Source organism: Numida meleagris, chromosome 11 (assembly GCF_002078875.1).
Source record: "Numida meleagris isolate 19003 breed g44 Domestic line chromosome 11, NumMel1.0, whole genome shotgun sequence".
Lineage (NCBI taxonomy): Eukaryota > Metazoa > Chordata > Aves > Galliformes > Numididae > Numida > Numida meleagris.
Window position 1 is genome coordinate 10,264,156 of NC_034419.1, and position 9,595 is coordinate 10,273,750.

The 9,595-nt window shown below is 46.5% G+C and overlaps 1 long non-coding RNA gene across 1 annotated transcript; it reads right to left on the reverse strand.

Moving 5' to 3' along the window:
• On the reverse strand, window positions 242-3,844 carry LOC110405046. The gene is made up of 3 exons (XR_002442651.1): window positions 3,628-3,844; window positions 2,670-2,810; window positions 242-2,327 (listed from the first exon to the last, which is right to left on the reverse strand). It is a non-coding gene; the product is annotated as an uncharacterized LOC110405046 (long non-coding RNA).

The window sequence follows — 9,595 nt, forward strand, 5'->3', positions numbered from 1 at the left end:
ACTGCAGAAGTTAGCAGCAATTCCAGCAGATGGAGGTGGGATCTGTGGAAACAACTAAAACTTTCCAGTGACCAAAACTTTCCTGGCTTTGACTCCATTTGGGCCAAAATTTGGGGGATTACTGGAGTCTCCCTGGGCTAAGAGCAGAAGTCAAGGATTGTAAACCCACATGGAACATGACTGCAAATTGCCCTTTGTGGGATTGTACCCTAACACAGACGTGCCTAACACAAGAGAGAATCCAAACCTGAAGCCCCTGAACCTTTCCCTTCCCAATTCCTATTTGGTTCAGAGCTCTCCCTAGGCTAAAAGAGGAAAACCTTAAAATTAGGTCAGAGCTCTGAGCTCCCATTAGAGACACTGAGGTCACTGTGGCTGTTACCAGAATAAAATCTTGGGCTGCAATCAGGACATGCTGCACACTCATTCCCCAGTGCTACAGTAAGGATTCACTGGCCCCAGGATGGCTGTGGTATAAGGTTTAATCAGGTTAGCTAGGTTTTCTCTCTTGATTTCACAGCCTCTATTCAGCACGCCAGATTATAAACTTTCAACATGTAATTGAACCTGACTCAAGGAGCCAACTGTAATACAGCGAGCTTTAAAAGGGGGAATGGCAAGGGCTAAAGTTTTCATTCAACGAATGCAATTTCTATGCACAGAAATCAATTCAATTGACATCAGTTGAGCTTTAATGCTGAATTAAAGAGCTGCCAGGTTTCCCCCATGGGGCATTTACAGTCCGGGTTTTATGAATTCATTAAAATGCACACACAAACTTTTAGGGAAATAGCATTACACTGTAATAAGAGCTACAAATCGACCATATTCCTCAGAGAGATAAGTCTAATTTGAGTTGCCTAGTTGGCAAAATTGTTTTCCATCGTTTTGCATTTATAAGCGGAGGGTGTCATATTTTCCCTTGTTTCCATTTTGCTTTCTTGCTGTTTGCTCAGCAAGGGACAGCATCGTGTTCAGAAATACCAAGGGGAGATGCAGTTTTTGGAAAGCAGGTGCCCTCTTGAGAAAATGTTGCATCACAGGGCTCTCCAAGGCAAGCTGGAATGCTTGGGCTGGAAGTCTGAAAGGCTCAGCAGATGCTTCTGGAACGTCAGAACTGATGGTCTCTGCCAACTGAAGCTGGAATCATCATTGGATGAAAGAGAAGAGTAGGATATCCTAAATGACGCCTGTGCTAAAAGAAGATCCTGGCTTCATGGAAAGGATTGAAGATAGCTGAGTGGTGGGAGAGCCAAACATTTTGGGAAGCATCTGGAGTTTCAATGCCCTTTCACTCCATTAATCTCCAAAAAACTCAGTGAAAAGAAGTTGCTTTCCAGCAGCCCACAACTTGTATCTTCTCAGTAATAAAAGCAAGGAAAACTAGTCTCCCAAATGCTGGTTGCTTCTGAGGTACTGGCAATGGCTGGAAAGCTGCAGGAGAAACCCCAGAAACCATGCCCACAGTAAGGGTGTTTGAACAGGTCAGCGCCATCTGGTTGCCTCTGTCTTGTACCATTGTACACATAGCAGCGATCTGTCTGATAACGGATGTTCACAGGCTTTTATTAAGTATGCTCTATAATTGCTTTGATGACCCCAGTGACTGGAGGTCTTGACCTATCCACAAAACAAGAAGGACTCAAAGCCCAATTCCCTCATGCTGCTGTTTTCCTAGCATGGCTTGGCTCTGGCTTCTTATGGGTAAGGGAGTCTCTAGGGCCTCTGCAGAGAAAGCACAGTGGATGTCATTTGGGAAGCTGATTTTTGCAATGGGGACATGCATGCCTGTGCAGGGAGGCTCTACAGACAAATCTGACAGGCAGCCAACCCTCTGTTGAGTGGTAATACATAACAGCTGCTGCCAGCTCCCATTTCCAGGCTAACTTAGTGATGTGGAATGACTCCATATGCTCTTAACAGACCTGATCTCCCACTCCGATGGGTCAGGAGGACCTAAAGAAGCAGTGGAAAGGGGCACAAAGGGACCCACCCAGAGCCCTTTGCTCTCAAGGATGAAGAGCTTCCAATGTTTCCTCCTCTGTCATGTATACATGCAGGCCTCCCTCAGTGCAAACATGGCACCTCTGGTCCTAGTGACAGCACACAACTTGCAGAGTAGCTTAAGGTAGCATAGATTTATACAAAAGGCATGTGCATTTGATGGCTTTCCTCATTTGGTTCTACTGAGGCCAAAGCAGCCAACATGTCTCAGCATTACAGCCATGGGAAGGGCAGTGTAGTAAGGACTTGTTTGTGCCATTTCCTTGGGGTTTTGCAGAGACTAAGTTTCCTGTAGCTTCTCAGAGAAGGTTGTGAAAAGGAACCTGGAAGATAAGTTCAACAATTACATCAATGCATTTTGCTGAGAAGCTATTACTATTAGATAATATATTTTCCTTTTTTTTTTTTTTTCAAATACATTTTCTTTTTCCCCAACGGAGGCTTACATACCACCAGGAAAAAAAGAAAAAGAAATAATACAGATCTGCTGATGAGTCAGCTAAGATATTAGAAGGAGGGGGGGCTCCTCTCCTCCTCCTTTTCCTTTTCAGTGGATCATGCTGAGGCTTTCTAGATGAAAAGAAGACAAGCTATCATCTCTTCACGCTTAAAGAGCTTCCAGAAGCAAAGGGAGAACAAGAGATAAGTAGACTAAGCACTCTTACATTGAATCTTGGTGGACTGCAAGCCAAGAAGGAAGCATATCCTTTACATGTATCCCAAACACTGTGAACATCGAAGCAGAAAGTTACACCCAAGCTGTCTGGAGACCCATCAGCAGCAGGACTGGGATCCTTCTTTTTAACCTGTAAATTGACACAAATGGGCAAATTACAGCCCCAGCAGGAGAGATTATGCCTGAGGCAGGCAAGATGCAACTCAGGCAGAAAAAGGAGAGAGAAGGGGAAGGCTCAGTGCCTCTGTTCCTTGCCCAATCCCTCTTTCCCAGGTCAAGAGTCAAAACCCATTTGAAGTCGTATTTGCCTCAGCAGGGCACAAGCCCTGCATCCAGCCAAGTCCTGCGGGTGATGGCAGGAGCTACATGCTGAATCAGTTTTCCTGAGGCCACCTGGCTCACATGCCAGGAGCTGCCAGCTCCAAATGTAGGGTTTTCAAGCTAGAAAATCTTAGATGCTTAATGGCATGCTTGTGTATACAGAAAATGCCAGTTTCTGGGGAGACCTGATAGTGGCCTTTCAGTATCTAAAGGGGGGCTATGAGGAAGAAGGGGACAGCCTCTTTAGCAGGGTCTGTGGTGATAGGACAGGGGGAAATGGTTTCAAACTAAAAGAGGGGAGATTTAGACTGGACATAAGGAAGAAGATGACAGACTGCTAGAGAGACCTTAATAAGAATTGTTCTTGAAACCAAATATTCCAAGGACCTAGTCCAAAAGAGAGAAATAACATGGATCTAAGAAGAAAAGAAAGAAACCAACCATCTCCTCTTGTTGATATTAACTCCTTCCCATTAAAGGACATTTGAAATCAAAGGCTGGAAGATGTTAGGAATGTGCAAATGTTAGTAATGCAGATCATTGCAAACCTCCGTCTCTCTGATCCTCCTCTCTTTCCTACTCCCACACGCACTCAACACCCCCCTCGCCCCCCCCCCCACTCAAACCTGCTTGTGGCTGCACTGGACCGTGGTAATTCCTCTCCTGGGAGACTTTCTCATGGATGGGGAAGGAAAGAACAGGTGGAAAAACTTGGCAGCATCCTAGCTATCAAAAGCGCCGTGAAAAAGGGGTTTGCGATTCCTGGCCCGGCACCGTGTTCTTGTTCCGGAGCGCACCGCCGCTCTGCCCTCCCCGCCCGGCAGAGCTGGAGCCCGGCGGTGGGACACGGGTGACACCGTGTGGCCGCTGTCCCCGGACCGGCGGCTGCAGCCACCCCCGAGGCTTTGGAGGTGGGACCGGGGTCTCTCTGCCCCGTGCCGCTAGTTCCTTTCGCCCCCCGGTCGGTGTTTGACCTGGCCCTGGCCAGCTCGGCGCGGACAGGCTGTGCTTTCAGGAGCTCCGGGCTGGCTAACGCAGCGAAGAAAATATTTCTATTCGAGGATATCTTTGCTGGTGAGGCTGCCAGCTGTGCTCAGACAGCTGTGCAGGGCTGAATGGTTTGGGCGAACTCTGGGGAGTCACCTTGAACTTTCCTGAGCCAACGCAAAGTGCGGGAGAGCCAGTTAGCTTCTAATCCAAACCCAGACTTTGGGAGCTGTCTTATTGTAGCTCATCACGTGCAGTGAAACCAGTGTGATAGAGATCCAAGATCACTAATGCAAAGCGCTCGAAGGCTTGCCAGCAGCCAGGCCTGCCTGCCTTAGTTTGGATGGAGGTCTCCCTTATCCCAGACCCAAACCCCAACTGCAAGTGTTTCTATGACTGCATACCTGGATTTATTGCTTTGTTATAATCTTTTCTTCACAATGTTGTGATGTAACGATGTCTTATTCCCTACACAGAGGCCACCAATGCTTAATTCCAAGGGTGCAGAGCATTTTGGTTTGCTGTTCGGAGTAGGAATATCTCATCTTATACAGGAGGAAGAGAAACCCCACACTGTGATCACATAGTTGCTGCTCTGCTTGCCTGGATCGAGTATTGTTTTGTTCAAAATGTCAAATTCTGGGTGTCTGTGTTTCAGCAATCCAGAGAGGAGTTCACTTGAAAATCATCCTTCTGTCACTGAATTTCCAAATTACGAGGGAAAAAAAAGCAAATGAAAGGAGCTCTGCCATTAGGTTTGCAAGTTCCTTCCGTTTCAGCAGCAGATCTCTAGTTTCACTGCCTCCAGCCCAATTAAGTGACTAGGATTTTAGGTTTTCCTGCAGTAGGAGAGAGAAAGTGGTGAATCTTTCTGTTAGGGATGGGTGAGAGGAGAGATTGCAGTGTGTGTCCCTTCAGCTGAATCCCCAGGCTTTGAGGTCCCTGCACCTCCTGCCGCCCTCACAGTTTTGCTCTCAATTGGTAATTTTAGATCTTTGCATGCCTGCTAATATCCTCAGCAAAAGAAGGTGGGGGGAAATTTAGATTGCAAATTTGCATGAATTTGCATACGTTTACATATATCTCAGTACATTCCCTTAGACCTACATGCCCTCGTGTTAGGAACTGATAGTCCCCCAAAATGAAAATGCTACCACCTTCCTGTATTCACCAATGAATGAACCAGTCCATCTCCACAGCCCAGCATCTCAGTAGTGGAGCAGGTTAGCTTGAAAGACAGCTTCTGAATTAATGTCATATCCCTCTGCTCTTATCTATCCTAAAATACCAAAAGCAAAGGTCTGCTGTAGGTAGTCCCAAATGAGGACTCAGCCTTCTTCTCCCAGACTGGTGTCTGCAGATCCATCTGAGCTGTATTGGGATTCCCCGAACTCCCACAACTCCACTCCTCATTACATTGACACTCCTCGTCGACAGTAAGTGTGAAAACACGAACACACAAACCACCAGTTGGAAGCTCCAGTAACCACACATAAACCCAACCACCCAAAAAATGTGGCTCTGCCGGTGCAATATCCCAGTTCAATCATTCTCTAGCTTGAGAGAGATGATGAAGACAAATGGCACTTCTAGGGTCCAATCCTAAATTCAGAGCTGGTCCTGGAGCGTGGTGGATCAGGTTCGCATTTTCTATGGAGTCAGAAAGCTTGTCCTTCACAACAGAAAATAAACCAACACACCACCTTTCTAACTCTTCAAGATGTGAAAATTGTCTTTGGAATGTAAATAGCGTCAGTAATTAAGACTGTTGAACATACAGTGCTAGGGAATGTGCGGTTCATGATTTTTTCACTGAGGACATATTAAATTATGCTTTTTGATATCTCTTTCCGTAATGTAGGATTATCAAATTTTCATGTGCTGGCTGTGTGTGCTGACTCTGTCCATACATAGCAAATGCACTTAAAATAGTAACATTTCTTCATAATAGCTCAATTGATGAGATTTTGCTTTAAAAAGGGGGGAGGAGAGGGAAATCAGATAAAATAAGTTGGTTTGGGGATTTTTGAGAGGAATATTTGCGAGCTTCTATTCACTCAGCTTCCAAATGATCCAGAAAATGATTGAGCGCTTTCTGAGCAATCAAGAAATAAAACTTGTTGGTGTGGGGATGCCTTTCACCTGTTGTAAAGTGCCATAGTTGCAACAACTTGAGTGAAGCCGCTGCTTTACAGCAGGTGAGATTTCAGCCCTGAAATGCAGGGATAGAGGGAGCAGAGGTCCCTGTAATTCCTCTATGCTCAGCTTCGGATCCATCATCCTTCAGCTATGAACAGCCAGAGGGAGGCAGGCAGATCTGTGCTTTGGAACAGGGGCAGGAAGATGAGCCAAGCCATCCCAAATGTAAACCAGCACCGCCACGTCTTTCCCTGCAGCCACGTGCTGTCTCCCACATGATTTTAGGCAGCATTTTCCAATCAACTGTCTGAAATATTGCCATCCAGTAGCACTTAGGACACTACCCCAATAATAACCCACACAAAACCCCTCTTCCTGCAATTAAGTGTTTCCTTCCACCAAGAGAGCTACCAGGTTGTGGGCACATCTGTTGGCTTGTTTATACTTTAATGTCATCCAAGTAATAAGAGCATCAGGAAAAAGAAAACAAAATGCAGAAAACCCTCTGGTGGGGCTGGTGCCACTGTGTGTGCCTATGGAAACTACTGTGAGCATTAAGATGAAGCACTTCAAGCATGAATAATAATTAAAAAAAAATTCTGGGAGATAGATTAAAGCACCCCAGCACTTTGTAATAGTATTTGTAATGCAGATAAAGCATTGTACTCTAATTTCAGCACCACCAATGAAATAAGTAAGTGTGCTTGGATTGCATTTTTCTTTCACAAACAGTTCTAAAAATTATTCATATTGAAGGAAAACAACTTAAACTGGATTTAGAAACACAATTGAAGCAGGAAAGTTAGGTGCTGTTATCAGCATGACAAGTGCAACCTGTTCCTTTGATAAATGGTGCTTGAAGAAAGACACAAAGCTAGTCTGCTCGCGATCATTGTGTTTTAAGTTTAATTAGGTAGCAAATTAATGCTTGCAAAATGCTTTGAGATCCTTCAGCAGACTCTGCTCATACGAGAGCAAACCGCTCTCAGCATGAAATGCATTTGTGGAACTGAACCAACCTGTTCTGGTCTGAGAACATGACCTGCAGACTGCAGTGGTCTGGGAGAAGCTCCCTGCTGGGTTCAAGGTGTGTGAGATCAAGCCTGCAGGACACGAGCCCTGACCGAGCCAAGTCCCACTGAAGAGTACTGGAACACTTCCATGCTTGGAGCTAGGCACGTACTTAAGTAGCTTGCTTTAGAGCACGTATTTTCAACTGCATGCTATTATCACAGAGTAGTTTAGGTTGGAAAAGATTACTAAGACCATCAAGTCCAACCACCAACCCATCACCACCATGCCGACATTGAATCATAAAATCGTTATTGTTGGAAACTTGGTACTTGCAGAGCTTAGGGCTAGAAAAAGCCATTAGCAGAGCTCCCCTGACCTCCTGCTTATATCAGTCCATCACATTTCACTCAACAAGTCCATGCAGAGTCTAGCGACCTATCAGCCTCCCAGCTTAAGGCCAGGAGGATGTGGGGAATCTACCATTCTTTGAAGCAGTGCTTCATCAACTTCAGAGTTTAAAATGTGAACCTTTTTTCCTTATTCCTCTCTTGAATTTATCTGGCCTCAGCCCCTGGCCTTTGGATCCTGCTATGCTGTTCTACACCTGGAGCATATCCAGAGAAGGGCAACAGAGCTGTGAGGGGTCTGGAGCACAAGTCTTATGGGGAGCGGCTGAGGGAGCTGGGATGGTCCAGTCTGGAGAAGAGGAAGCTCAGGGGACACCTTATCGCTCACCTGACTGAAATGAGATTGTGGTGTGGTGGGGGTTGGCCTCTGCTCCTGGGTAAGAGCAATAGGATGAGAGGTGATGACCTTAAGTTGTGCCAGGGGAGGTTCAGGTTGGATATTAGGAAACATTTCTCTGAAAGTGATAAGGCACTGGCACAGGCCAGATTAGAAGCTAACTGGCTCTCCTGCACTTTGCATTGGCACACCATTCCTGGAGGTGTTCAAGAACCATGTGAACGTGGCACTGAGTGATGTTGTCATTGGGCATGGTGAGGATGGGTTGGGGTTGGACTTGATGATTTCAGAGATCTTTTCCAACCTTAATGATTCTATGGGTCCATGAAAGAACCCTTTACCAGATAGAGAATTTTCTGCAGCAGCACTCACTATGTAACATTACAAAGGCTACTTTCATGCTTGGGGGTGGAAGATCACTGCTTGGGATATGAATGAAATAGAAAAAAATAACAATATTCTATAGGAATACCAATGCATTAGCTCTGGTACAGAGATTTCTTTTGTGCTCCAAAGATCTTACAGCCTAGAAAAATAAAACTAGTTAAGTGAGGGAAGTGTAACGCTAGGGACATGACATTGAGCAAGCATCTTCTGTTTTGTTGCCATTTATTTGCATTGAGAGGCCTACAACAACCTCCTTTTCTGGCCACTTATAGCCCATGCCTTGGCAGTACATGGTTCCCAGCAGGAGCAGAACAAGGACTGGTTCATGGCAGCAAATCTGGACCCCAGCAGGGCCGAAATTCCACCAGATTTCCCAGCCAGCACAGAATTGATCCATGGAGACACGGACAGTTCTGGGCCTGGCTTAGCTGTAGGGCTTCTACCAGAGGAACGTGCAGGCGAAGCAGATAAGAACTGCATTTGGCCCATCACGCTGGCAGGCAGATGAAGCACATTGTGGAGACCTGTTGGAAGTGAGGAGCTGGATACAAACTCAAACCTCTAAAGTGAACACGTTCAGAAAGTCATATGCTGCCAACCCAGGCAGTACAGAGAAGCCGTCTGTTTGCTCAGAGCCCGGTGCAACTCCCACACATGGCAACAGGGATACAGCGAGACAGGGCCCCTAGAAAATAGCTCTTGTTTCTTATTTTATGATCATCTCTGGGTTCTCCTCATAAAGCCTGAAGTTCAAAAGAGCAGAGAGGCAGTGAAGGGCCAGGGGACTGCATAACATCCAGCGTTCCTGCGTTCAGGATGCAGAGCTGCTCCGCATCTCATCAGCAGCATCACCCAGCCCCGGCGCCAGGGCTTCGTTTGCTTTCCTGTTGGCTTGGTAACAGCTGCTGTTACTGTTCGGGGTGGCGAGAGGGCAAGAAAGTGCTTATTGCTTCAGAGCTCTTCAGGAAAGCCTCGTGGCATCTTTGGCAGAGTGTAATAGCAGGCAGGCTCCCTGGGGCAACCTCCCAGCGATGCGCTCGGGTGATGCTCTCTGTGCCCCTGCCTCCTCTGCACAATGCCAGGGCCAGAGGGCAGGGACCAGGGCCAGGCTACAGTGCAGGCAGCAGCCTCTGGGCACAGACAAACCCTGACACCTTAATTGTACATAGCAGCACAGCAACACGCAGCTCCACCACATCCTGATCTGTGAGCAGTAGGGATGAAGCAGGTGTTGCTACAGCAACTTTCCAAGTTCCTGGAAAAAAGTCTCTGGGGCTTTTTGCACTCACTGAGGCAGGTGAGAGGAGCACCATCCCAAGTGCC